This window comes from Fundulus heteroclitus, chromosome 24, assembly GCF_011125445.2.
Source record: "Fundulus heteroclitus isolate FHET01 chromosome 24, MU-UCD_Fhet_4.1, whole genome shotgun sequence".
Classification (NCBI taxonomy): domain Eukaryota; kingdom Metazoa; phylum Chordata; class Actinopteri; order Cyprinodontiformes; family Fundulidae; genus Fundulus; species Fundulus heteroclitus.
In genome coordinates this window covers 2,230,842-2,256,366 of record NC_046384.1, presented here as the reverse complement: position 1 = coordinate 2,256,366, position 25,525 = coordinate 2,230,842, and the positions used below count along the sequence as shown (strand labels likewise).

The 25,525-nt window shown below is 40.4% G+C and overlaps 1 protein-coding gene and 1 long non-coding RNA gene across 2 annotated transcripts in view; both read right to left on the bottom strand.

Annotated features, from left to right (window-relative positions):
- LOC105921678 (NLR family CARD domain-containing protein 3) overlaps window positions 1-25,525 on the bottom strand; it is a 1,041,521-nt gene that overhangs the window by 957,586 nt on the left and 58,410 nt on the right. The gene's annotated exons all lie outside the window — the stretch shown is intronic.
- Window positions 1,161-16,124, bottom strand: LOC118557886. Its single transcript, XR_004928078.1, has 3 exons — window positions 16,098-16,124; window positions 1,295-1,443; window positions 1,161-1,213 (listed from the first exon to the last, which is right to left on the bottom strand). It is a non-coding gene; the product is annotated as an uncharacterized LOC118557886 (long non-coding RNA).

Sequence of the window (25,525 nt, the reverse complement as noted above, 5' to 3'; positions counted from 1 at the left end):
AATCTGGGACTGGAGTGTACCAGCCAGTCATCTGCTTCAGCCCAGTTCAAGCTACTCCCCACAACGTTGTCATGTAAAACACCCTTGCGTTGCCCTTGTGAAATGTGCTATACAAAAAAACTTGCCTTGTCTTACTTTGTGTGGATTCTCATGTGTGAGTTTAAAGTTGATTTTTGGCTAAATCTTCTTCTACATAGATCACAACAGAAAGGCTTCTCTCCTGTATGGATTCTCATGTGTGTGTTTAAAACTGATTTGTAGCTAAATCTTCTTCTACATAGATCACAACAGAAAGGCTTCTCTCCTGTATGGGTTGTCATGTGTGTGTTTAAAGCTGATTTTTTGCGAAATCTTTGTCCACATAGATCACAACAGAAAATCTTTTGCCCTGTATGGGTTATCATGTGGCAGTTTAAAGCTCCTTTTACACGAAATCGTTTTCCACATAGATCACAACAGAAAGGCTTCTCTCCTGTATGGATTCTCATGTGTGTCTTTAAAGTTTGTTTAAACCTAAAACTTTTTTCACACTGATCACAACGGAAAGGCTTCTGCCCTGTATGGGTTATCATGTGGTCTTTTAAAGCACTTTTTACACCAAATCTTTTTCCGCACTGATCACAACAGAAAGGCTTCTGTCCTGTATGGATTCTCATGTGTTGATTTAAAGTTCTTTTTTCACAATATTTTTTTCCACATAGATCACAACAGAAAGGCTTCTCTCCTGTATGGGTTATCATATGTTTGTTTAAATTTCCTTTTTGCCTAAAACTTGTCCACATAGATCACAACAGAAAGGCTTCTGTCCTGTATGGATTCCCATGTGATTTTTTACATTTCCTTTGTGGCGAAATCTTTTTCCACATACATTACAACAAAAAGGCCTCTCTTCTGTGTGGACTCTCATGTGTCTTTTTAAAGCGTATTTTCCAAAAAATGTTTTGCCACAGTCATCACAGCTAACCTTTACTCCTGTCTGGGCTTTCCTTCGTGAGTTCACATTTTTCTTCTTTGTAGAACATTTCTTATATCCAGAGTCTGACAAGTGTTTCAGCTCAGACAGAGGGTGTTCTACATCACTGTCCTCTTCATCCTTCTCAGTGTCTTCAGTCTCTAAAGAAATGGAAGCATCTTCATGATCTTGTATCCTGATGGATTCTTCTCCATCATTCTCTTCTGGAAGCTCTCTGCCTTTAATCTGGTCTGGATAAAGCTGTGAGAGCAGCAGAGACTGTTCATCATCCAGACTCTTTATAGGAGGAGCAGAGACTGGAAACCTGATGGCATTAATCACCTCCTTCCCATTGAGCTGCTCTCCTGGCAGACTGATGTAGACTCCCTCCTGTTCCTCCTTGATGTAGGGGGGTGTTGGGTCATGTAGGTCAGCAGGAGGTCTGTGGTCTAAAGAAGCTTCTTCTTTAACAATCAGCTTCTGCTTAACATCTGCAGGAAACATGGAAACACATTATGCACATAAGAAAATATTTTGATCTCAGCCTGAACTGAAGCACGATTTAAAGATATATTTGGCGAAGCAACATGGAAAGAATACGAGGCAGCCGCAGCAGCAGCCGGCGGTACTAAGGCTAAAACAGCAACACCACAGAGGGTTAGATGTCTGCATTCAGAAGGCATGTGAAAGCTGTATAATCTTTTCAAGAGAAAACAAAAAAGCTAAAGCTCTTAACGACTAATTGATGGAATTTATAGCGCTCGATAACGAGCTTTTTTCTGTTGTCGAGAACCCAGGTTTTCGTCACTTAAAAGCACTTTTGGAGCCACGTTACGCCATCCCTAGTCGTCGCTTCTTCTCAGACGATCCCCACCCGCCCTCAATGATCCGTCGCCACACACGTCCACAATTGATTGATCAACAACAGACTTCATGTGAGTTTAACCACAGACATATGGACGTCAGATGTTAGTCCAGTCAGCATGTTAAGCTTAACGGCTCACCAAGCTCGTCTGACCCTATACCAATGGACTTTAATTTAAAACCTGCTCACTACTCTAGAGCCATATGAACAGCTGACAAAAGACGTAAGTGCAGCTTCAGCTATTGCAGCTGATGTCATCTCCTCCATTGAAGCCTTAAAACATCTGTTAAATAGGACTGTTGCATTAGATCATGGAGTTAAAACTTCTAAGAGGACCCTACTGCAAGCCATAGAGCAGCGTTTCAGCCCTAACAAATGGGAAGCAACAAAAGTGTTGCACGACAAGGTCAGACCTGCAACATCGGCAGAAAATGTTGAAGAGCCACAGGAGAAGAATCCCAAGGCAGATGATAATGTTTTCCTGTTGATGATGTATGATGAAATCCTGCAAGAAAGCAACTAAAATGACCGTTTATCTTAATGTTAAATTTGTTTTCTTTGGTTTTTTCTATTCCTTTATATCCAAGTCTGTCAGAGTTCACGATTCCTCGATCAGAGAGGCCCATGATTTACTGGAGAAACAACAAAACCCGGTTCCCAGAGTTTCCCTCACTTATATACCCGTCCTCTCCTTGCACCAGCAGAGACAGTGATCGTTTGTTTTCTGCTGCTGCAAATGTTATTGACAAAAAAAGAAACCGACTTGGATGTGAGAAAGCAGAGATGCTTCTTTTTGTTAAGAAAGATCTACCATTTATGGCCTCATCTAAAATATAGAAAAGACAATGGGGACAACGACAGATAGGGTTGTAAATGATTAGTAGAAAGAGGTTATTTAAGTTTTTTAATTTTAATTTAATTTTCTCTAATACAATTTTCAAAAAAATTATCAGGAAACCTTTTGTTGATTATTCACCTCATTTTTAAGGATGCACTTTTATTTACTTTATTGATTTTTTGGAACCAAGGCTGACCTGCATATGTTAATACATATAATTTCATGTTTAAAAATTATTTGACTTGACTCCACAAATACCTTTACAAATAGTCTTCTGAACATTTAAGAGGTTTCCCTTTTTTCTTTGACCTTTGCTGTGGTTACTTTTGTGGGTGTACTTTATTTGTTGATAAAATTTTTGTTACTGAGGCTATGTAAATACATACAATTTTATATTTGATATAAATGCCACATATTAAGCCACTGACCTGTTGAGTAATTTTCTAGGGATGCTCTTTGTATTCTGAATTGAATTGAACTGAATTGTCTTTTTTTATGTTAAGCAAATTACCAATTTTTCTGTGTGATAGCATAAAAAAATAAACATTTGAATAGCCAAAACCTTTTGTTTGCTGTTATAGAAAAGCCAGAGCTACTAAATAATTTGTTTTTCATAGCTGCATCCAGCACAAGCTGCAGATTGCAGATTATGCTAAAACTATATTGAGTATGAACTTATCAGTATGGGCCATGAAAAGCAGATTTATCGGGTATCGGTTGAAATTTCTAATATTGTGCATCACTATGCCTAATGTGTCTATATCATGTGTTAAAGCAAAACTTATCAGTTTGACTTTATTTTTTTTCCAGTCAGCCCATATATTTCCGGGGCTGTGGTCATCATGCCCCTTTAGTTACTTCATTTTCTTATTGTGCGAAGTCAACTTTAACCAAATCATGTAGTTTTAAAATATCCATTGAAAATTCCTGTCTCTGTCCCACCTTTGAGCTTCAGAGCCTTGGCACCATCCTGGACAGCCTCTCCTTCACTTTCCACATCCACAACATCACCTGGTTATCTTTCATCTCTGCAGCATCAAGTTCTTCCTTCACACTTTTGCCAAACTGGTCTACAGTCCACTCACCTCTCGACATTTCAACTCCCTTCCCTCCATGTCCCTCAGAAAACCTCCATAAACTGAAACTGGTACAAAGACATCATCTACTTCACACCTGATCATTAACTCCACTGGCTCCCTGTCACCTTTAATATAAACCAATCATATGATCATACAAGGCCAACCATAGCCTTGGACAATGCAGGACAAACAGCCAACACTATGATGAGGGCGTACATTTTAATTTAACACAGATCGTACATTACAATAATCACTTTTTGAAGTTTAATAAAACCGTTATATTTTAGCTCTGTGACTGGAGACCTGTACACCCTGGACAGAGTCACCAGCCCCCCCCCCCCCCCCCCACACACACACACACACACACACGACCCCTGTGTCGAGCTGCATTTCCCCAATAGATACGGCTAGACGTCACACCTTTACGGAAAAGCAGGTAAAGAAAGTCCATGGATGGATGGGACGTTACATTTAAAAAAAAAATGTAATACAATTGATCAAAGGTTATCAGAAAAAAAGCTACCTTGCTTTTAAATACAAATTTATTTCAACTAGAAAAATGTTATTAAAGTTTATGCGTTAAATATTGTTGAAGGTAATCTTGGCTGCTGTAGCTTGTCTGTCTGGCAGGTGTTTTATGGGTTAGAGTAAAATGAGTCCATAGAACCACAGGAGGCTTTTTCAGCTGTTTCTAGTGCGAATTGTTTCTATAATGTTGCACATCGGGCTCCACTTTGTGTAAAAATAAATAACTTAATAAAAACTGTATGAGTTCTCATGTGGTCGTTTAAATATCCTTTTACACTAAATCGTTTTCCATATAGATCACAACAGAAAGGCTTCTCCCCTGTATGGATTCTCATGTGTGACTTTAGAGTTGTTTTAAACCTAGGTTCAGCTGCTCATGAGGTTGAATCTGCTGCTTATTGACTGACTGCAGCTCTGCCTTCCTTCTCAGAAAAGCACACGTGGAACATTTATCTCATTTTAATTTTTTCTAAATCAGACTAAGTCAAATGCGGGACACATTTGGACTCTTCATTAAAAAAAAAAGCGTCATGCTAAATTAGCCGAGCTAGCGTGTTACTTTTCTTCAAGTTTAAAAAAAAACAAAGGTGAATCATGAGGAGATCCCTGGTTGGTTTATCAGCTAAGTTACTGAAAGCCAGGGAATAAACGCTGACAGGTGGAAATAATTAATTAATAAACTGCAGGAGTAGCGACAGACATCCTTACCGAGGGAAGTTGTAGTCTGCTGAACTTTCTGACCTGGTGGTATGAATGAAAACCTTTTCATTCATACCATCTGTGGTCAGTTTGAGATGCTCTTCCAAAAGTTAAAATGATAAACACTGATAAACCTCAGATTGGCAGATGTCTGCTTTGCAAAGACCCGCCCTACTCTCCTTCTGATTGGTTAATGTCCTGGCTCTGCCAGGTTTCGTTGGTTGAGTGCAACTTCTGTTTAAAACCTTAAATGAAAAAATCTAGACGGAACGTTTTGCTCTCATTTTCCAAATGACGGAAATCCGTCGCAGTGATGGAGAACGTTAACCCCTGATCTGTATCCACACATATGGCGCACTGGACTATAAGTCAAGTGAAATATTCTCCCCAATTGTGTTATGCTCCGCCCTTCACGTACACAGGTCTTTATCCATCTGTCGGGAGGACAGAGTAGTTGGACTACACTGCCCCGTTTCTTACATACGGCCAAAATATGCATACATTTTATGTTGAATTAAAATTAGTTTATTGCTGCTAGCGTGGACTCTGGGTGTGGGCTGCCTTACATGAATAGTTTAGACATTACAGTCAGGCAGTCTTGTAGACAGCTCAGGGGATTGTTCAGGTACCGCAATGCTCTGATCATCCATTGAGTGGAGCAGCTTCATTGCTAACCAAAGTCGTACTTACACATTTTAACAGAATTTTAGAGCATATTGTACCACATAAAAATCAGTCAGTAAGCACGACTTTAATCACATTTTAAAGGGAAGTCTGGTCAACAAGGAAAAATCAGGGGAACATTAGCTATAACTACAACAAATACGTTCGTGGTTATTTAATTAATTTATCAATAAGAAAATAAAAACATAAATTCTCGTCTGGATCACTGTGTATGGGGGCAGCCATTATTGCCCAAATATGGGCAGTAATGGCCGCCTGACATCACATCCTGTGACGTAGAATCGCGGCGAGCTGACCGCAGTTCGTCGCGCTTTACAAGAAACTCAATAGGAGCTGTTGTACACAGCTGCGAACAGAAATAATTATTTCAGATTTCGAGAGGACTTCACCACAGAAATTCGCGAGAGCTATTGCTGAAGCAACAATGCTCACGTGCATGGCAGTTGGAGGCTCCAATACGTCGGGTAAAAGTGGAAAAAACATTATTTATTTCACCTTTCATCATCCACCATGAGCTGTTTTGCTGGATTAGAGAGAGGATTTGCCATCGTGCTTCTGGCCAGAGAGAAAACGTCGTCTGTTGCCAACATTTGGAAGAAGAATGTCTTCAAGATGACATGAGAGCGAGGATTTTCGGTAGGTTTTTCTTTTTTATGATGTAGAATTTGCCGAAACATTTGTTTACCCAACCAGAGCGGCGGAGGGATACGACACACTTAGAAACTTTGCTCACTGCTGCGAAGCCCACTTATTTTATGCAACTTTGGTCTTATTTTTTCTAAAGTTGCTTGTAAATTTAATGAGTTGCGGGTTCCAGTTTTTTTTTGGGCTTATTTCTAAAAGTGAAGTCGATTGTTTGGGGTCTAAACTAAGTGACGCTGAAATATCCCTCCGCCTCATAACGCACTGCAGCTCATCCTGACAAGAGCAGAGAGTAAACTCAGAAAGAGCCGCTCTGGACATATTTTTTGCAGTTTACGGTTGCAATAACTGATGATAACTGCTGGAAGTAGATTAGGTGGTGCGGATCACCATTTTGAACCAAGATTGGTCCTAAAGATGAGTTTTATACTCATAACATTACAGAACCCAACCCATAAACCATACTTTAATGCTTATTTGTTGTCTTTTTAAGTCTCTAAAATGTAAAATTAGAATTAATTTAAATTTAAATGCTTAATTCCATGTCTATCTTTAAGGGGTTAAAAAAATATTTTGGCATGAAAACAAATATTTACTTACAAGGGGACAGATAGGGCATTGGGACTTGCTCTACAGCCGGTCCCGCAATCTGACGTCACAAACTGGGAGGAGGCAGTACTGTTCTTCACCAAGATGGCCGCCCCCATAAAAGGACCATCAAATGAAAATTACTCTTAATTAAAAAGATTATAATTTATTGAACACTATGTAATAATTCTATATTTAAAGTACTTTCAGCAGTTTGAATTCTGATTTTGACCGGACTTCTCCTTTAAGACTCGCTAGACTATAAGGAGCGCCATCAATTTTTTGAGAAAATGTAAGGATTTCAAGTGTCCTTTATGGTCCATAAAATACGGTAACAATAAGATAACACTTTGGTTGAAGCTCACTTGTTGAGGTTGCCTTTTTACAATATGCTTGTCGGCAACACCTGTGGTCCTTTGGGCCACTTGGTGCCCGTGGGCACCATGTTACTGACTCCAGCTTTAGAGTGATTACATTAATATGGAGGACGACCCAAAATTGAGTGGGTCACCGTTATTGTCTCATGACAGCAGCCAGAGCTACAGTCAGTCCCTCCCTACTTCCCTCAGTGCTGTCTCACAGGCAGCTGCCTCGTCCTGAAAGCCCTGCATGCAGTCAGAGCAAAGAGTAGAGAGGAGACCTGCTCCGTTTTCACACTATTAATGTATAACACACATAAATGGTGATTCCTCCCTGGATTACAAAGGGAATATAAATATAATTTTTAACACTTTTTTTAAACAGTTGCACTAAAATAATTACCTGATTACCACACACCTTGAATCAGTTGTTCACTTCATTCTGTTAGATCCCCAGCGCCTGCACTCTGGGTCCCTGAGCAAGACCCTTAACCCCAGATTGCTCCCCGGGCGCCACACATGGCAGCCCACTGCTCCCCAAGGGAGATGGGTTAAAAGCAGAGAACACATTTCGTTGTATGTTTCAATGACAATAAAGATGATATTACTATATTACAATCATTCAGTGTATGCCTCTAATTACTATTATTAGATGTAATGTGGATTCAGGCAATGTATACAATTTAAATCATTAGAGCTGGTGAGGGACATCGTGACGCATGGGCGGATCTACAGGGGGGCAAGGGGGGGCAGCTGACCCCCCAATATAGAGCCTTGCCCCCCCAGCTGCCCCCCTAACTTTGTTGATCCAAAAGCTGTACCTGTAAAAACAACCTGCCACTATGTTCACAGGCTTCTCAAAACAATACATTTACCAAAAGGTTGCAATTTAGTTTTTTATTTTTAATGTATTATTGGCCACCGTCCCTCAAATACTTAGCTACGCCCCTGATTCAAACGTGCAGAGCGCAGTTCGCGCTCAGTCTGTCTGACACACACACACACACAGTCTGCAGCGTCGCGGTGGCTCTGTAGTGTGCAAACCAACTGGAGAGACTGAGCTGTCCCAGGGCATCTGAAGGTGAAGTGACTTTTACCAGGTGTAGTTTAAACACACGTTTCACTTAAAAGTTACATTTGTATTCATGTATTTCCTCTGACGAAGAAGAGGAAATACATGAAGGAGACACAGAAATGAGTGAAGGAAATGAGGAAATAAGTGCAGGAGCTGAGGAAACAGAAGAATCAGTGAGAGATGAAGAGGAGGCTCCAGATTCAGAGAGGGGAACAGACGCAGGGAATGATCAGGAGGAGGAGGAAGATGACAGAGAGGAAGAGGGTAGAACTGAAATTCTCCCTGGACCACATGGTATGTTTTTATTCTTCTTCTATATAAATTGCCATACAGAGGGATAATATATGTAATGCCACATATGCATTAGCTATGTCCATGTACTGTTCAATTGCATTAGATAATCATATTTGGCACTCTTTGTTTTTTAAGATATATCAAAATGCAAAGGTGATGCAGCAGTGCAGCCTGATTTAAAGACATTTCCAAAGACACAACATGGAGCAGCAAAAAGAAGCTTCCACAGGGAGTGGTACAGTTCTTGGCCATGGCTTGAATATTCCATGTCTAAAGATGCAGCATTCTGCTTTGCATGCAGACATTTTGCACATTTGAAAAACAGTGTATTCACTTCAGAAAATGGCTATTCTAACTGGAAGAAGGCCACTTCCAAAGACAGTGGATTTAGTGTACATTCCAGAGCAGACACACATGTGAATGCAATGATTGCATGGAGTGAGTTTAAAAGAATGGCCAAGAAAAACACAACTGTCTTGGGAATGATGGGAGATGAAAATCAGAAACAAGTAATCGAAAATCAAAAGTACATCAAAACTTTAGCTGAAACCTTGCTGTTGACAGCCACTCAGAATATTTCCCAACGTGGCCATGATGAATCAGAAAACTCAAAAAACAGAGGAAATTTCCTTGAGATTTTAGATCTTGTGAGTAAACATGATGCCTTAGTGAAAAAGCGCCTGTGTCAGGGTCCCAGAAACGCTAAATACACAAGCAAAAGCACACAAAATGAGATTCTGGAGTGTTTAGCAGAAATGGTGAGAGAGGAAATTATAAAAGAGGTTAAAGAAAGTGAGCACTTTTCTATTTTAGCTGATGAGACTAAAGACATTCAAAAAAAGGAGCAGCTATCTCTGGTCGTACGATATTATTACAATGGTGTGGTTCAGGAGAGCTTCCTTGAGTACCAGAATTTAGAGCACTTAGATGCAGTAAGTTTGACAGAGAAAATTATTTCATGTCTAGAAAAGTATGGACTGGAATACAAAGAGAATCTGGTAGGCCAAGGCTATGATGGGGCTGCAGTCATGAGTGGCAGGTGCTCTGGGGTCCAAACAAGGGTTAAAGAAGTTGCCAAACATGCATTTTATGTTCACTGCAGGGCACATTGTTTCAATCTTGTCATTGTGGACAGTGTAAAAAATGTCCCAGAAGCTGCATGTTTTTTCACTTTGCTGGAAAGACTGTACAAATTCATGTCAGGCTCATATGTTCACATTAAGTGGATGGATGTTCAAAAAGAAATGTTCAGTGATGTGCCACCACGAGAACTTCCTAGGCTAAGTGACACTAGATGGGCCTGTCGCTATGCTGCATGTAGAAACCTTATGGACAGGCTGCCTGCAGTAATAAGAGTGCTGGATGAAATTTCAGATGATGCTAATCCACAGAGAGCTGTAGACGCAAGAGGACTTCGTTCTCAAATGGATTTTAATTTCATAGGGCTCCTTGCAGTCTTCAGAAAAGTTCAAGGTGAAACTAAGATTTTATCTGAGATGCTCCAGTCAACTAATGTGGACCTTACCAAAGCAGCTGACCTTACTGAAACCCTCAGACAGACATTGGAAGATTATCGTAAAGAGGAGAGCTTTAATGACCTGTGGAGTACAGCAATTGACACATGCAATGGTTGTAACATTTCTACTATTGTCAAATCCAAAAGAACCAAACACACATCTAGGATACTACATGATACTCTTGTAACATCTACACTTGGACAGCAAACACACATTGACAGCAAAGATGCCTTTAGAATAGGTATATTCATTCCCATCATAGACTCAATGATCAGTGAAGTGGACAGGCGCTTTTCTAACTCTAGCAGTAAAATTATGAGGGGTATACAAGCTTTAAACCCATCCAACAGTGACTTTTTAAAGGAAGAATTAGTTTTGTTAGTGGCTGAGGAATACGGCTCTGAATGGCAAGACTTAAAAACTGAGATACACCAGGCAAAAAGACTTCTTGAAAGAAGCAGAGCAAACGGCAAAGTAAACCCGTCCAGTCTGACGGAGTTTGTGACATTCTTGGTGCCTTTTAAAGAGGTTTTCTTTGAACTTTTTCGCCTGTGCAAGATTGCTATTGTTTTGCCAGTTAGTACTGCTGGGTGTGAGCGAAGCTTTTCCACTTTAAAGCTTGTAAAAACTCACCTGCGCTCAACCATGGCAGATGACCGTTTGAGAAATCTGGCTGTTCTCAGTATTGAGAAACAGCGTGCAAAAGCACTAGCTTTAGATAAGTTTGTAAAACGTTTTGCTGCTAAGCACAACAACCGTCGCCTTAAGCTTTCTTAAAGAAATGGCTGACCATGGGTCATTTGTGGTTTCAGGGCATAAGTTTTTAGGTAGAGTATTGTCCGCTGTTTCATACTTGTAGTCCACTGCATCTTGGACACAATTATTATAACAAATAAATTAAAGGGATTTTGCTTGTTAGACTTTTACTTTTCAAAAGATGCTGGTTTTTTTTGTTCGATCACTGCACTTTGCTTATTCTGTTGTGAATTTAAAAGAAAAACTTTGTAGTGTGTAAGGGCATGATTAAACAACAACTACTGTAGTTTAAAAGTGTTTTGTGTTTATTTGGTTAAAGCAGCTCACATATAAGGATTCCCATGTACCGTCTACTTCTGCCACCCTGCCAAGACCTCTTGCCACCCCTTTGCCCCCCCATGTAAAATTTTCTAGATCCGCCACTGTCGTGACGTCTCTATGCTAAAGGTACAATGACAAGAAGCATATACTTCTTTCTTACTTCCTTACTGTCTGCACTACTCGGACAAAATATTCCCACTTTGGCTAAAGAGTTTTTGTCTAAATTATGTTTTCTAAGTGTACTGTCAAAAGAAATCAGCCAAGATATCAGGAAGAGAATTATGGACTTGCACAAGTCTGGCTCATCCTTGGGTCCAACTTCTAAATGCCTTAATGTGCCACGTTCATCTGTTCAGACAATTATACGCAAGTATAAACACCATGGGACTGTCCAGCACCTCTCAGGAAGAAGAACGGGTTTGTGTCCCAGACACAAACGTATATTGCTCTTAAAAAAAAAATCTTCTGGACGCACGGCCCACACCTGTGACATAAATCCTGTGGAAATGTTGTCATGTGAACAGTTAAAGCACTGCCCTGTTTAAACCAGCACACCTCACAGCTTGTAGTATGACTTTACTTATTGGTTTGTCGTCTCAGCCTCCACCCTGACCACACATGATTCCCCCTGTATATACCCGGGGTGCCTCTAAGAACAGATTTTCCACAGAGTAATTGCAGCGCCCTGTGGGCACCGTGTAAGCGGTGTCCTTGGCAGCAAGGCCTCAGTAAATCGTCTCCCCCTGAAATGTTTGTGATGGCGATTGTACTGAAACAGCAATTTCCCTCTGGGATTATTAAATTATTCTGATAATAAAGAACACATTCTAATACAAGAAAGTTGCCCCCTGACAGTTCATACGAAAAGTCATCCTACAGATTCTGGCCCACGGCCTAAAAACCATCTAACCAGGACTCCTGAAGGACCAGCTGGAGCTGTCAAGAGTGGACCACCACCTGTCCCAGTGGATACTGGATCACCTCACTGGTCGACAGCAGGACACGGAGCTGTGTCTCTGACAAACTGACCTGCAGAGCGGGAGCACCACAAGGAACTGTGCTCACACCGTTTTTTTTGCTTATTATGAAAAAGTTATTTTATTTTATTTATTTTTAATTTTGATTTTGAAAAGATGCCTACCTTCAGCACAGACGACTTTGACACGCTTCTACAGAAGATAGCTGTTATGGAACTGAAAATCTGCCGACTCGGAGTGAATTATGATGTAAACGGCGCGTATGGAAATGAAACAACCCTGCCTGTGATTCCGAACAGTGACCACCAGCCCAGCAACCCATTGAACAAACAGTTCCCTGAGGAAAATGAGAATCCCTGGACCACTCTGGGTGCAAGACCAAAGGATCAACGAACCCCACACCTAGACAAAGAAAACTGCCCGAGACTACAGAGAAGTGTCCCAAGACAAGTGAAACAACAAAGAGCTGTTCTCAAAAAAAAAATTATAGTAGTAAACCTGCTGGAAATGTTGGAATTCCGTTACTAAACAGTCGTTCCGCTCCAAGATGTGACCCAGGAGGATCATGACAACAATCAAAGGTATGTCAACAATCATCGCTCTAAGCTACCAGAGAAAAGACATGCCACAGGGCCAAGGACCCTGATACTATGCAATAGTTCTGTAAATGGGATTAAACATTTCTTTAACAAAAAACACAGAGGTGTTGATTTATAGCCCTTTGAACAATACCCTGGTGTCTAATGTATCAGACATCCTTCTAAGGATCTTGAAAGAACGCTCGACCCTGGAAAAACTCATAATACAAGCTGAAGCCCTGGGCGAAGTCATTCGGATAAGAAAATCAGAAGTATTGAAAGAGGATTAAATTTGTCTGTTAGATCTAGTTGATGGCCTTAATGTCAAGGTGTTTTTTCAGCAGCCCTCTTGCGCCCGTTAATTGTGGAGATGGGATTTTTTCCAGAGTTCTGATGCTAAACAAATGGCTGGAAAAAACATGCAAACAAAACACTATAACCTTCATAGACAACTTTAACATATTTTGGGAGAGGAGACATCTGTTCAGCGACAATGGTTTCCCCCCAAAATAGGTCAGGTGCAAAACGGCTGGTTTCAAACATCTTCTATTCTGTGAACCATGCGCCATCAGCTTTGTCCCAAAACAAAGCTCAACCAGCGCCAAAACAAATGATATGCCCAGTGCAGCCTGAACAAGCCAAGATAAAAATGGTCAGAAAGATGTCACAGAAAGAGGCTACGTCAGAAATAAATGAGGATTCATCCCAGATCTCAGCAGGACAAAGAGAGGACCAGAAACCTCCATCCACACGAACACCGGTCCAGACTGCCCCCACCTCGCCTTCTTCTCCACAAAGCCCAAAATTTCCTTTTCTGGAATTTTCTCACAACATGAACAAAGTTTTTAAGATTGGCCTACAGTTGACATCCTCTTCACATAGCCATTCTGACAACCGCAGCTCTGTGACTAAACAAGCATCTTCTAAAAGCCTCAGAGCCCCAGATCCTCCTCTGCGTGTCACGGAACATTCTGATCCTCAGGACCTTCAGATCACTTCTCTGTGATACACACCAGGCCCTGGCAGCAAGTTTATCAGACATGACAGTTTCCAGCATCAGCTGGAGCCTTTTGCCGGAGATTATGGAATATCTGTGATGATACGTGGCAGAAATAAGAAAAACAAGAACGTAATAAACAGGACCAGACACTTAAAAGTCATAAACTGACAGAGACATCAACCACCCAGTCATATAAACTGGATTTAAACATTAGATCTCCGTCAGGAAAATCCCTTTTAATGATGACTTCATTATTGACAATAATCTTGATGTAATGTTTTTAACAGAAACATGGTTACATGAATTTAATGAAGCACATATTCTGATGGAGTCGACTCCTCCAAACTACAATTTTCTTTGTGAGAGCAGACAGCAAAGGAAAGGTGGAGGAGTGGCAACATTGTTTAATGATTCACTAAAGTGTAAAATATATGCTTCCGATTGGCAAAATTATCAGACACCATGGGATTAATTTCCACTGTTATGCTGATGATACTCAGCTATATTTATCCATAAATCCTGATGAATCCAATCAATTACTTCGACTGCAGTCATGTCTTGATGACATCAAAAGCTGGATGACTTTAAATTTCCTGCATTTAAATTCTGACAAGACAGAAGTTGTAATCTTTGGACCAGAGTCCTCAAAAAAAACCCTTCTTAATCAATCACTTAATCTGGGTGGCATTAACTTGGCCTCTGGTACTAAAGTAAAAAATCTTGGTGTTATTTTTGACCAAGACATGTCATTTAAATACCATATTAATCAGGTTTCCAGAGTTTCCTTTTTTCACCTCCAGAATATCGTCAAAATTAGAAACATTCTGTCCAGGAGTGATGCTGAAAAACTAGTCCATGCATTTGTTACTTCAAGGCTGGACTATTGTAATTCTTTACTATCAGGAAGTCCACAAAATGCAGTTCGAAGTCTTCAGCTGATCCAAAATGCTGCAGCAAGAGTTCTCATGAAAATCAACAAGAGGGATCATATTTTTCCAATTTTAGCTTCCCTTCATTGGCTTCCTGTTGAATCAAGAATAGAATTTAAAATTCTTCTTCTAACATATAAAGCCCTTAATAATCAAGCTCCATCATATATCAGAGCTCTGATTACCCCGTATGTTCCTAACAGAGCACTTCGCTCTCAGACCGCAGGTCTGCTGGTGGTTCCTAGAGTCTCTAAAAGTAGAATGGGAGGCAGATCCTTTAGCTATCAGGCTCCTCTCCTGTGGAACCAACTCCCAGTTTTGGTCCGTGAGGCAGACACCCTGTCTACTTTTAAGACTAATCTTAAATCTTTCCTTTTTGACAAAGCTTCTAGTCAGAGTGGCTCATGTTACCCTGAGCTATCTCTATAGTTATGCTGCTATAGGCTTAGGCTACTGGAGGACATCAGGATCTAATTTTCTATTTTTCTCACTCTGATTTCTACTGTTCACCCATTTTACATTGCTTGTCATCATTTCAGCTTTTAACTTTTTGCTCTCTCTCTTTTCTCTTCATAGTAGGTACACCTGGTCTGGCGTTCTGTTAACTGTGACATCATCCAGAGAAGACGGCTCACCCGCTACTACCATCTAATGTAGAACAGATTACTAGATCAATGTGTGCTTCTGTGCTTGTTTGTCTGTCTTGTTGTGTCTCTGTTCTGTCTTCTGTAACCCCAGTCGGTCGAGGCAGATGACCGTTCATACTGAGCCCGGTTCTGCCGGAGGTTTTCCTTCCCGTTAATGGGTGGTTTTTCTTCCCACTGTCGCTTCATGCTTGCTCAGTATGAGGGATTGCAGCAAAGCCATGTACAATGCAGATGACTCTTCCTGTGGCTCTACGCTTCCCCAGGAGTGAATGCTGCTTGTCGGGACTTTGATGCAATCAACTGGTTTCCTTATATAGGACATTTTTGACCAATCTGTATAATCTGACCCAATCTATATAATATGATTGAATTTGACTTTGTAAAGAGCCTTGAGATGACATGTTTCATGAATTAGCGCTATATAAATAAAACTGAATTGAATTGTTCAAATTCAAGGTAACTTGCATGTGCTTTAGCTAGGATGAGGCTGCACTACCACATTTATTCATTGCGGTGTTTCCTCTACCATTCAACAAGGGGATGCCCTACCAATAAAATTGCCCCCGCTCCAAGGAAGTTTTGGCATGCAGTAAATTATTATATGATCTGTGTGTTCATGGTTAAATGTATTAAAATTAGCCTTTTTAAATAGCGACAGATCACACCCTGAGCTATTTCTGTCGGTAGGCTGAAATTGTGTGCACAAGTCAATTTTTCGAGCGCGGACGTGACAACACAGGACACAGGAACAAAGTAAAGCAACCCTTACTGTTGATAGGAGCAGCAGTTAATAGAAAGCTGCTATCAGTCTCCTCCTTCACAAGGAGCTGCTCTCCTTCCTGACGAGCCCCGGGTTCCTCCTGTTCCTCCTTTATGTGGAGGGGCTCTGACTCCTGCTGCTCCCCCTCAGGACTCTGTTCTTCAGGAGCCTCTTCTTTAACATCTGCAGCCAACACTGAAACACATTACATGCTTTATCAACAACTAGATCTTTGCAATGTTACAACCATGGGAAAGATTCAGTTTAGAGAAAAAGATTTGATCAGCAGTGTAGAGAAAACTGAACCTCAGGAACTGACAGTTTCACCCTAAAAATGATCACCGGTAACTTTAGGGTCATTCTGTTGTGGAAATTTTATGAAATTATTCCGGTAATACGTTTATTTTCTGATAAATTCTACATAAGCTATTATGTCTATTTTAAAAATATTAGTAGGTTATCAGTTTTAGCCAGTTAAGTTATTGGAGCCACTGTTACAATAGCACCTCTGGAGGAGAAGCAGAGATCAGCAGCTCAGGTGGGACAATCTGACCACAGGACCACAAGTTTTCTTGTGCGTCTCATAACTAGAAATGTTATGGTAAAGTGGTGAGAAGAAAGCCAGAAGAAGTCTTGTTGGCGTTTGTTACAACCATGTAGGAGATTCCTCCAAAATGTCAACAGATGAGACTAAAACTGATCAAACTGCCAAAAGCTTCATGTTAGGCTCTACACCAACACTGTTCATCACCCTGCCCCCTCCATCCCATAATATAGCAGCCATGGCAACAGTGGCCTGATTCAAGCAATTAAGAATACCAGCGGCCATTTTTCTAACCACTTTCAGACAGAAGGTAATTAGAGGTGGAACTAGAGCAGCTTTTTAGAATTAATAAAAGAATGTGAAAAAATACTTTTGAGGGAAAAATTGTATTTTAATACGTTTACATGTAAATACGTATGGAACAAAAGGAAAAAAAATTAAAAGTCCCTTGTGATAAAACTCACTAGAAATAATAGTCAAATAAATAATAGTCGCTGTTTAGTTCAATTATCAAATACATTTCTTAATTATTTTGTTGAATTTAATGGCATACAACTATATATTTTAGCACCTTTTTGGTCCACTTTTTCTTTTATCCATTTATAAATGTATTCTTTATATTTTCTGAATTATGGCAGGATTGGCCTTCCATAGACAACAGTCAGAGGAAAACATGTCACCGTCTTTCTTGACAAGATTAACCAAGACGCGTTGTTCAGAGGAACTTTCCCAGACAGGCAGATCATAAACACGTTAAACATAAAAGGTGCTACATGCTAAGCTAGCATTAGCTTTCCTATCTTAGATACTATGCTAGCATTAGCACCTCCTAAGCTACATGCTAAGCTAGCATTAGCACCTCCTAAGCAGAGCTGCAGGCTTAGTCAGTCTTCTGGGGGAAACCCTGCAACGAGTTGTGATGAAGAGGAGGAATCCATCAGCTGCTGAAAACGGCTCCTAAACTTTAGCTCCATCCACACAGTTAGCACGAAGAAGGAAATCTCCAAACCTAATCGGTGTAGCAGAACTCTGGGCTGGAAAACATCCCCCATCATTGGTGTCTCCTCTGCTGCGTCCTGCCGCTCTTTGAGCTCCTGCTTCCCTCCAGTTTCTCCGCTGTGCCTCCAGCTGCTGGACTTCTTTCCAGACTTCATCACCTGCAGCAGCTGCTGCTCTCTTCCAGCCTCACCAACACTCCCGATTCTGGTCTCACAGCAGAACAAGGACAAAGAACCCGGAAGTGATCAACGCGGCTGCGCATTAGGCTTTGTCACTAGCCGATCCGTACCGGTGGGCGCAGGTTCGCACGTCAACGTCACCGCCATATTGTATGTGGCAGAAAAAAAGTTAAGTTCTGTTGTAGCGAATATGGATCAGAGAAGATGCCTCATTCCTGTGCTGCAGATAAATGTATTCGGGCTGATTTCACTGCTTGTATCTGCCTTCTATAAACTAAGGCTGCACCATGTTGCAAAACTGGACACACTAAAGCTGCAGAGTGGCAACAATAGGAAAAAGCTGTGCAAGACCATTCTTTTTCAAGGTGTTTAGCTTGCATACAGTACAGACTATTGTATTTAAACATAGATGCCTCTCTGCCTGCTCGGACGCATTTTTCTCTGTTCTCTGCTTGCTTGCATTTTCCTGCCTTTTACTTTTTATCTCCTTTTTATCTCTTAACCTAAAGTTGGATTTAGTTTTTTTTATTTATTTTCTTTTACTTATTTTTTTATTTTTATTTTGAAAAGATGCCTTCCTTCACCACAATGGACTTTGACAAGCTTTTACAGAAGATAGCTGTTATGGAACTGAAAATCTGTCAACTTGAAGTGAATTATGATGTAAACGCCGCACATGGAAATGAAACAACCCTGCCTGTGATTCCTAGCGGTGACCACCAGCCCAGCGACTCAGCGAACAAACAGTTCCCTGAGGAAAATGAGAATCCCTGGACCACTCTGGGTGCAAGACCAAAGGATCAACGAACCCTACACCTAGACAAAGAAAACTGGCCGAGACTACAGAGAGATGTCCCAAGACAAGTGAAACAACAGCGGGCTGTTCTCAAAACAAATGATAGGAGTAAACCTGCTGGAAATGCTGGAATTCCGTTACTAAACAGATTTGCTCCGCTCCAAAATGTGACCCAGGAGGACAAAAATCAGAGGTATGTCAACGATTTTGGTTCTAAGACATCAGAGAACAGACATGCCACAGGGTCAAGGACCCTGATATTATGCAATGGATCTGTAAGGGGGATTAAACATTTCTGTAACAAGAAAAACACAGAGGTGTTGATTTATAACGATATGAACGGTGGCCTGGTGTCTGATTTAACAGACATCCTTCAGACAGACCTTCCAAGGGTCTTGAAAGAACGTCCGACCTTGGAAAACCTCATAATACAAGCTGAAGCCCTGAAGGACGTCACCCGGATAAGAAAATCAGAAGTATTAAAAGAGGATTACATTCGTTTGTTGAACTTTGTTGATGGCCTGAATGTCAAGGTGTTTCTTAGTGGCCCTCATGCGCCCGTTAATTGTGGAGATGAGATTTTTTCTAGAATTCTGATGCTAAACAAATGGCTGGAAAAAACATGCAAAGAAACAACTCTAACCTTCATAGACAACTTTAACATCTTTGGGGAAAGAAGACATCTGGTCAACAGAAATCGTTTCTCTCTAAATAGGTCAGGTGCAAAACGGCTGATTTCAAACATCTTCTATTCTGTGAACCATGCGTCATCAGCTTTGCTCCAAAACAAAGTACATCCAGTGCCTAAACAAATGATAAGCCCAGTGCAGCCCGAACAAGCGAAGATAAAGATGGCCAGAAAGATGACACAGAATGAGGCTACGTCAGAGCTACAGGACGATTCATCCCAGATCTCAGCAGGACAAAGAGAGGACCAAGAACCTCCATCGTCACGAACACCGGTCCAGACCGGACCTGCCTCCCCTTCTTCTCCACAAAGCCCAGAAGTTCCTTTTCTGGAATTTTCTCACAACATGAACAAAGTATTTAAGATTGGCCTACAGATGACATCCTCTCCACATAGCCATTCTGCTGTGAATAAACCAGGATTCTCCAAAGGCCTCAGAGCCTCAGATCCTCCTCCTCTATGTATCACAGAACACTCTGGTACTGAGGAACTCCAAATTACTTTGCTGTGATACAGATTGGACCCTGGCCACACGTTTATCAGACATGACAGTTCCCAGCATCAGCCTGGGCCTTTCGCCAGAGATTTTGGAATATCTGTGATAATACGTGGCAGAAATAAGAAAAGCAAAAGGAAAACAGACAGGAATAATCAGTCGTACTTAAAAGTCATAAACTGTCAGATGCAACCTGTCACAGAGACATCATCAACCACTAAGTCATATAAACTGGGTTTATTAAATATTAGATCTCTGTCAGGAAAATCCCTTTTAATTAATGACTTCACTATTGACAATAATCTTGATGTAATGTTTTTAACAGAAACATGGCTGCATGACTATAGTGAAGCAGCTATACTAATAGAGTCAACACCTCCAAACTGCTCTCTTCTTTGTGAGAGCAGACAGCAAAGGAAAGGTGGAGGAGTAGCAACATTGTTTAATGATTCACTAAAGTGTAAAAAGGTGTTTTTGGGAAAATTTGACTCTTTTGAACATTTGGCTCTCCAGGTAAAGGGCCCGGTACGAACTATGTTTCTGAATGTGTACAGGCCTCCTAAGTCCACATCAAACTTTTTTAAGGATTTTAGTGACCTGCTGTCTGTGATAAGTGTTGATTATGACTGTTTAATTATTGTTGGAGACTTCAACTTTCAAGTTGACAACCCTGAAGACAGAAGTGCAAAAGAACTGTGTGACACACTTAGAAACTTTGGTTTAACACAGCATGTTAAAAAGCCAACACACAAAAAGGGACATATTTTAGACTTGATCATCAATAAAGGTCTAAAGATTTCACAGGTCAATGTAACTGATGTTGCCTTATCCAATCACTTTTCTGTTACTTTTGAAAGCATCATTTCCAGTGACTCATCTAGCCAAAGGGACATCGTAAGAAAACACACCTTTAAGGACAATGCCGCGGAAACTTTTATTCAAGCTTACTCTGATACTTCAACCTTGGGCTGCTACTCAGTAGATAACTTTCATTCTAAAGTCTCAGACATCATTGACCGCATTTCTCCAGATAAAGTGAAAGTTCTTTCCGGGAAGAAAAAATCTCCTTGGAGAAATGCTCCAGCAGTTAGAGGTGAAAAAAGTGAATGTCGGAAAGCTGAACGCAGGTGGAGAAAGAACAGACTTCAGGTTCACTATGACATCTATAAAGAGAGACTTTACAGATATGACTTACAATTGAAAAATGCAAGAGAATTTTTCTTCTCAGAGATCATCAAGAAAAACATTAATAATGCTCGTGTCTTATTTGCCACAGTCGACAGGCTAACAAATCCTCCTGTGTCAGTGGCTTCCGAACTCCACTCCACCAGGGCCTGCAATGAATTTGCTAACTTCTTTTTCTGAAAAAATCCTAAAAATTAGAGGATCACTTTGTACTACCATATCAACACCAGAACCAAAGCCATATTCAGCTGGAACTACTTCTGACAAAATGTCCCAATTCAGCCAAATAGACTCCAAAAGCTTAGAGAAGATCATTCAGCAGCTAAGTTCCTCCTCCTGCTGCCTTGATGTTCTACCCACAGCTTTCTTTAAAAAAGTTTTACCTGGCATAGCATCTGATTTGACTCAGATAATAAACACGTCCCTTCTGTCAGGTGTTTTCCCCCAGTCCTTAAACACAGCAAATATCAAACCACTGCTGAAAAAGAACAATTTAGACAAACTACTACTCCAGAACTACAGGCCCATCTCAAACCTCCCCTTTATCAGTAAGATTATTGAAAAAGCTGTATTTCAACAATTAAACACCTTCTTAACAACGACCAGCCGCTTTGACATATTCCAGTCTGGCTTCCGTGCTCACCACAGTACAGAGACCGCCCTTATCAAGGTGTTTAATGACATCCATATAAATACAGATTGTGGAAGAACCACCGTGCTGGTACTATTGGACCTCAGTGCAGCATTTGATACTGTCGATCACTCCATTCTGTTAGAGTGCCTGGAGAACTGGGTCGGCCTCTCTGGTACAGCACTCCACTTGTTTAAATCCTACTTGAAGGACAGGGACTTTTTTGTGTCAGTAGGTAACTTTACATCCCAGACGACAAAAAGTTCCCCAAGGGTCCATCCTGGGTCCTCTCCGAAACCCTGTTCTTCAGGCCCGAAACCTGGGTGTAGTGATGGACTCAGACCTGAACCTTCAAAAGCATCTAAAGACAATTACAAGGTCGGCTTTCTATCACCTGAGGAACATTTCCAGGATTAAAGGACTAATGTCTCAGCAGGATCTGGAAAAACTAATCCATGCGTTTATTTTTAGTAGAATTGATCACTGCAACGTTGTTTTCACAGGACTTCCTAAAAAGTGGATCAGACAGCTGCCGCTGATCCAGAACGCTGCTGCCCGCGTCCTCACTAAGACTAAGAACCTAGAGAACATCACCCCAGTTCTAAAGTCCTTACACTGGCTCCCTGTATCTCAGAGAATAGACTTTAAAATACTTCTGTTAGTCTATAAATCCCTAAATGGCTTAGCACCTAAATACATCACAGACTTGTTATCAGCGTATAAACCCTCCAGACCACTCAGGTCCTCTGGCTACAGCCTTCTCTGCATAGAACACAAACCAAACATGGAGAAGCAGCATTTAGTTTCTATGCTCCACTTATCTGGAACAAACTTCCAGAAAACTGTAAAAGTGCGGACATTTTGAGTTCCTTTAAATCGAGATTAAAAACACATTTGTTTAAAATTGCCTTTGAATGTTCAAGTTAAACTGTTTTACTGTTTTTAAATGTTCTTTTTTTGTTTCTACATTCTATCCCTACTTGCTTTTATTCCTATATTTAAATCATTTAAAGCACTTTGCATTGTCTCTGTACTGAAGTGTGCTATATAAATAAATTTGCCTTGCCTTGCCTAAACAAACACAAGGAGGAGAGACAACAGGAAAGTTAGTTTTCAATCCTGCAAGGAGAATGAACGGAAATGCTTAATAAAGATGTCCTACTCGCTCTAAAGCATACCCCGTTGCCTCCTCTCTTTTTATTATCCAAAGGAATCCCTGGTTACATTGTCAAGCTAAGGGGTAGGAATAAGCAAACACTCTGTGACCTTCAAGATAATACCAAGCAGTTCACACAGTACAGTTATGCGTAAGCAGTCCAGATGGCAGAATACAGTTCATAACAGTTTCAGGCATATTTAGAAAAACACTTATTATAGTCACAACATATTTCTCTGCTTTCTGCAACGATGAGAGACAGAGAGCAAATCAATACACATGGAATACACTTTAATATCTGAGTAACTAAAACCTTAAAACTTCTTAGTAAAGAGTAAATACGCGAAAGGGCAATGAACATAGTAAATAACATAAAATATATAGAAAATAGTAAAAATAATTCTATCAAATATATAGACACAAATGTTTACAACAGAATTTTTATTTTACACCCTACCTTGTTTTATTACAATGGTTCCAGGTTCAAATATGCCAAAACTAAAACTAAAATAATGGTTATATTTCTAAAAAGATTGCTTGAAGAGTCTACAATGTGGAATAAATTATAACCGGGTTATCCTTGCAGGATTTATGCATTGAACTGTAGGACACATTTCCATTGATTTCATTTCCTAATCTTTATACAAAACAAATCAAGATAAAATTTGACTAATAATCATCTCAATTCAACAACTTTATTCATAAAGCACTTTAAGATACAACTCAGTCAGCCAAAGGGTTTTACAGATCCTAAAAACCAAATACTTCAGAACATGACAGAGTAAAACAGTAAATTAAAGAGCATATACATAAAAACAAGCAAAAAAACTTGAAAACTAAAATCTCCCACTGGGTAAAAAGTTTTTTTAAGAGAAGATTTAAAAGCAAAAAGTCAGTCTGCCTGCCTGATATGTAAAGGTAAGTTGTTCTGCGGTGACAGAGGAAGTGAGGTCACCTCTCTGCTCTCTGGAGTAGTTTTATCAGATGCTTGTGGCCTCTAGGTTGAATTTTATTAATTTCTTCATTATAGTAGTAAGCTTGCTTGTTGAAACATTATTATATTCTTCTGTACAAGTTTTCCTTTACAAAAACGGTACTTAATATTTCTTGGTAATTAAGGAAAGAAATTAGTTTTTTTTTTTAAAAACACCTTTTTTCCATTTCAGTTTTTATTTCTTTTCCATAGTCAGAACCAGCAAGAGTTTTTTTTGTTAATTAAAATGTGCTCTTTTAGATTTGTCTTAAAAGTAGATTGTGTACCACACATATTACATCCAAAAGGTTTCTTTCCTGTGTGGATTCTTTTATGTCAAAAGTTGCCTAAAGGGAAAAACTTTTACCACAAACAACACAACTAAAAAGTGATTCTTCTCCTATGTTCATTATCATGTGGAAGTTAGATATTGAATTTTGTCAAATCTTTTATCACAAGCTTCTCAACCACGCAGTTTGTCAGCTGTGTGGATTCTCATCGTTTTTTTTCCCCAAATGTGAATGAGGAAAATCTTTTTCCATATGCAACAAATCGAAACGGTTTCTACCATTGAGAAATGTGCTTAAATTTGAAGTACATCTCATCACGGTACTTTGAGGTCTCATAAGGAAGAGCTCCGCAAAAGCAGGCAGCCCACAACACCGGCTCTATATTTTTATTATGTTTTTTTTTAACTTTTTTTATTTACTTGTAGTAATTAATGTACTCTAGTTATTCTATTGTATTTATTATTCTATTCTAGTCATTAAACTTAACCCTTAAGAGACACAAAGCTGCACCGTTGTGTGACCTCCTCTTTGATACGACTTCCCAGCTTATGGGACAGTTGCCAACTCTAACTTCCCTCCATTATCACGGGAAACATAAAATCCTTCACAAACTAAGTGGAGGACATCAGTGCAGGTACAGCAGGGCCATCTTATTGATGCCAACCATTAATTGGTTAACTGAGCAAATTCTGGCCTCCACTGTAAACATAGATTGTGTCCATCAGCTCCCCTCATCCTGGATGACTGGCTATTCTTCTACCAGGGACTGCATGTATCTGGGCTCTCAGCAACCCCACCCCCTTCTGCATCTGATGACTCCATGAATCAGGCCCCCTCCGCCACCCTGTCCATCTCAATGGTCCAAGTGAGCACCAAAGTGAAGACCAAAGTGAGGAAGGCTGCAGGTTCACATTGTATTAGCTCCTGGCTTCTGAGGTGCTGCATGGATGGCTGTGCGGCACATGTTTAAAATCAGCCAGAAGCAGAGGAAAGTTAACCTGACTCCGCCAGCTGTATGTCGCTCCGCCTAGCTTCACACACATACATCTGGGACACCTCCATAGGAATTGCCTTTATTGAAGGCTGGGCCTTATCAAAAATCCTTGCATATGATTGGATAAGCCACTTGTCTGTCATTTTTATCGACGTGCTATTTCAACCACTCACACCGAAGCTCACCTGAGATGCTGATGAGAGCAATGCAGGAAAAAAAAATGTTTTTGCGGCTCTAGTGGCACGCGTTTTATTGACAGTGAGCTGACAGGAAGAAGGGGGAAGACAGGCGGCAAAGCGCCGCGGGTCGGAGTCGATCCCGGGCCGACCGCGTTGAAGACTAAAGGCCTCCTAATATGGTTTGCGCTAACCGCTAACATTAATAGCAGCATCAATGTTAAGGCTTGCTTCCTCGACGAGCCACCATTGCTATCAAAACAGTCTCACGTCATGGTCGCGTCTCCACTATGTCACATCTATGAAACTCCAGCCCTGCGTCTTGATTGG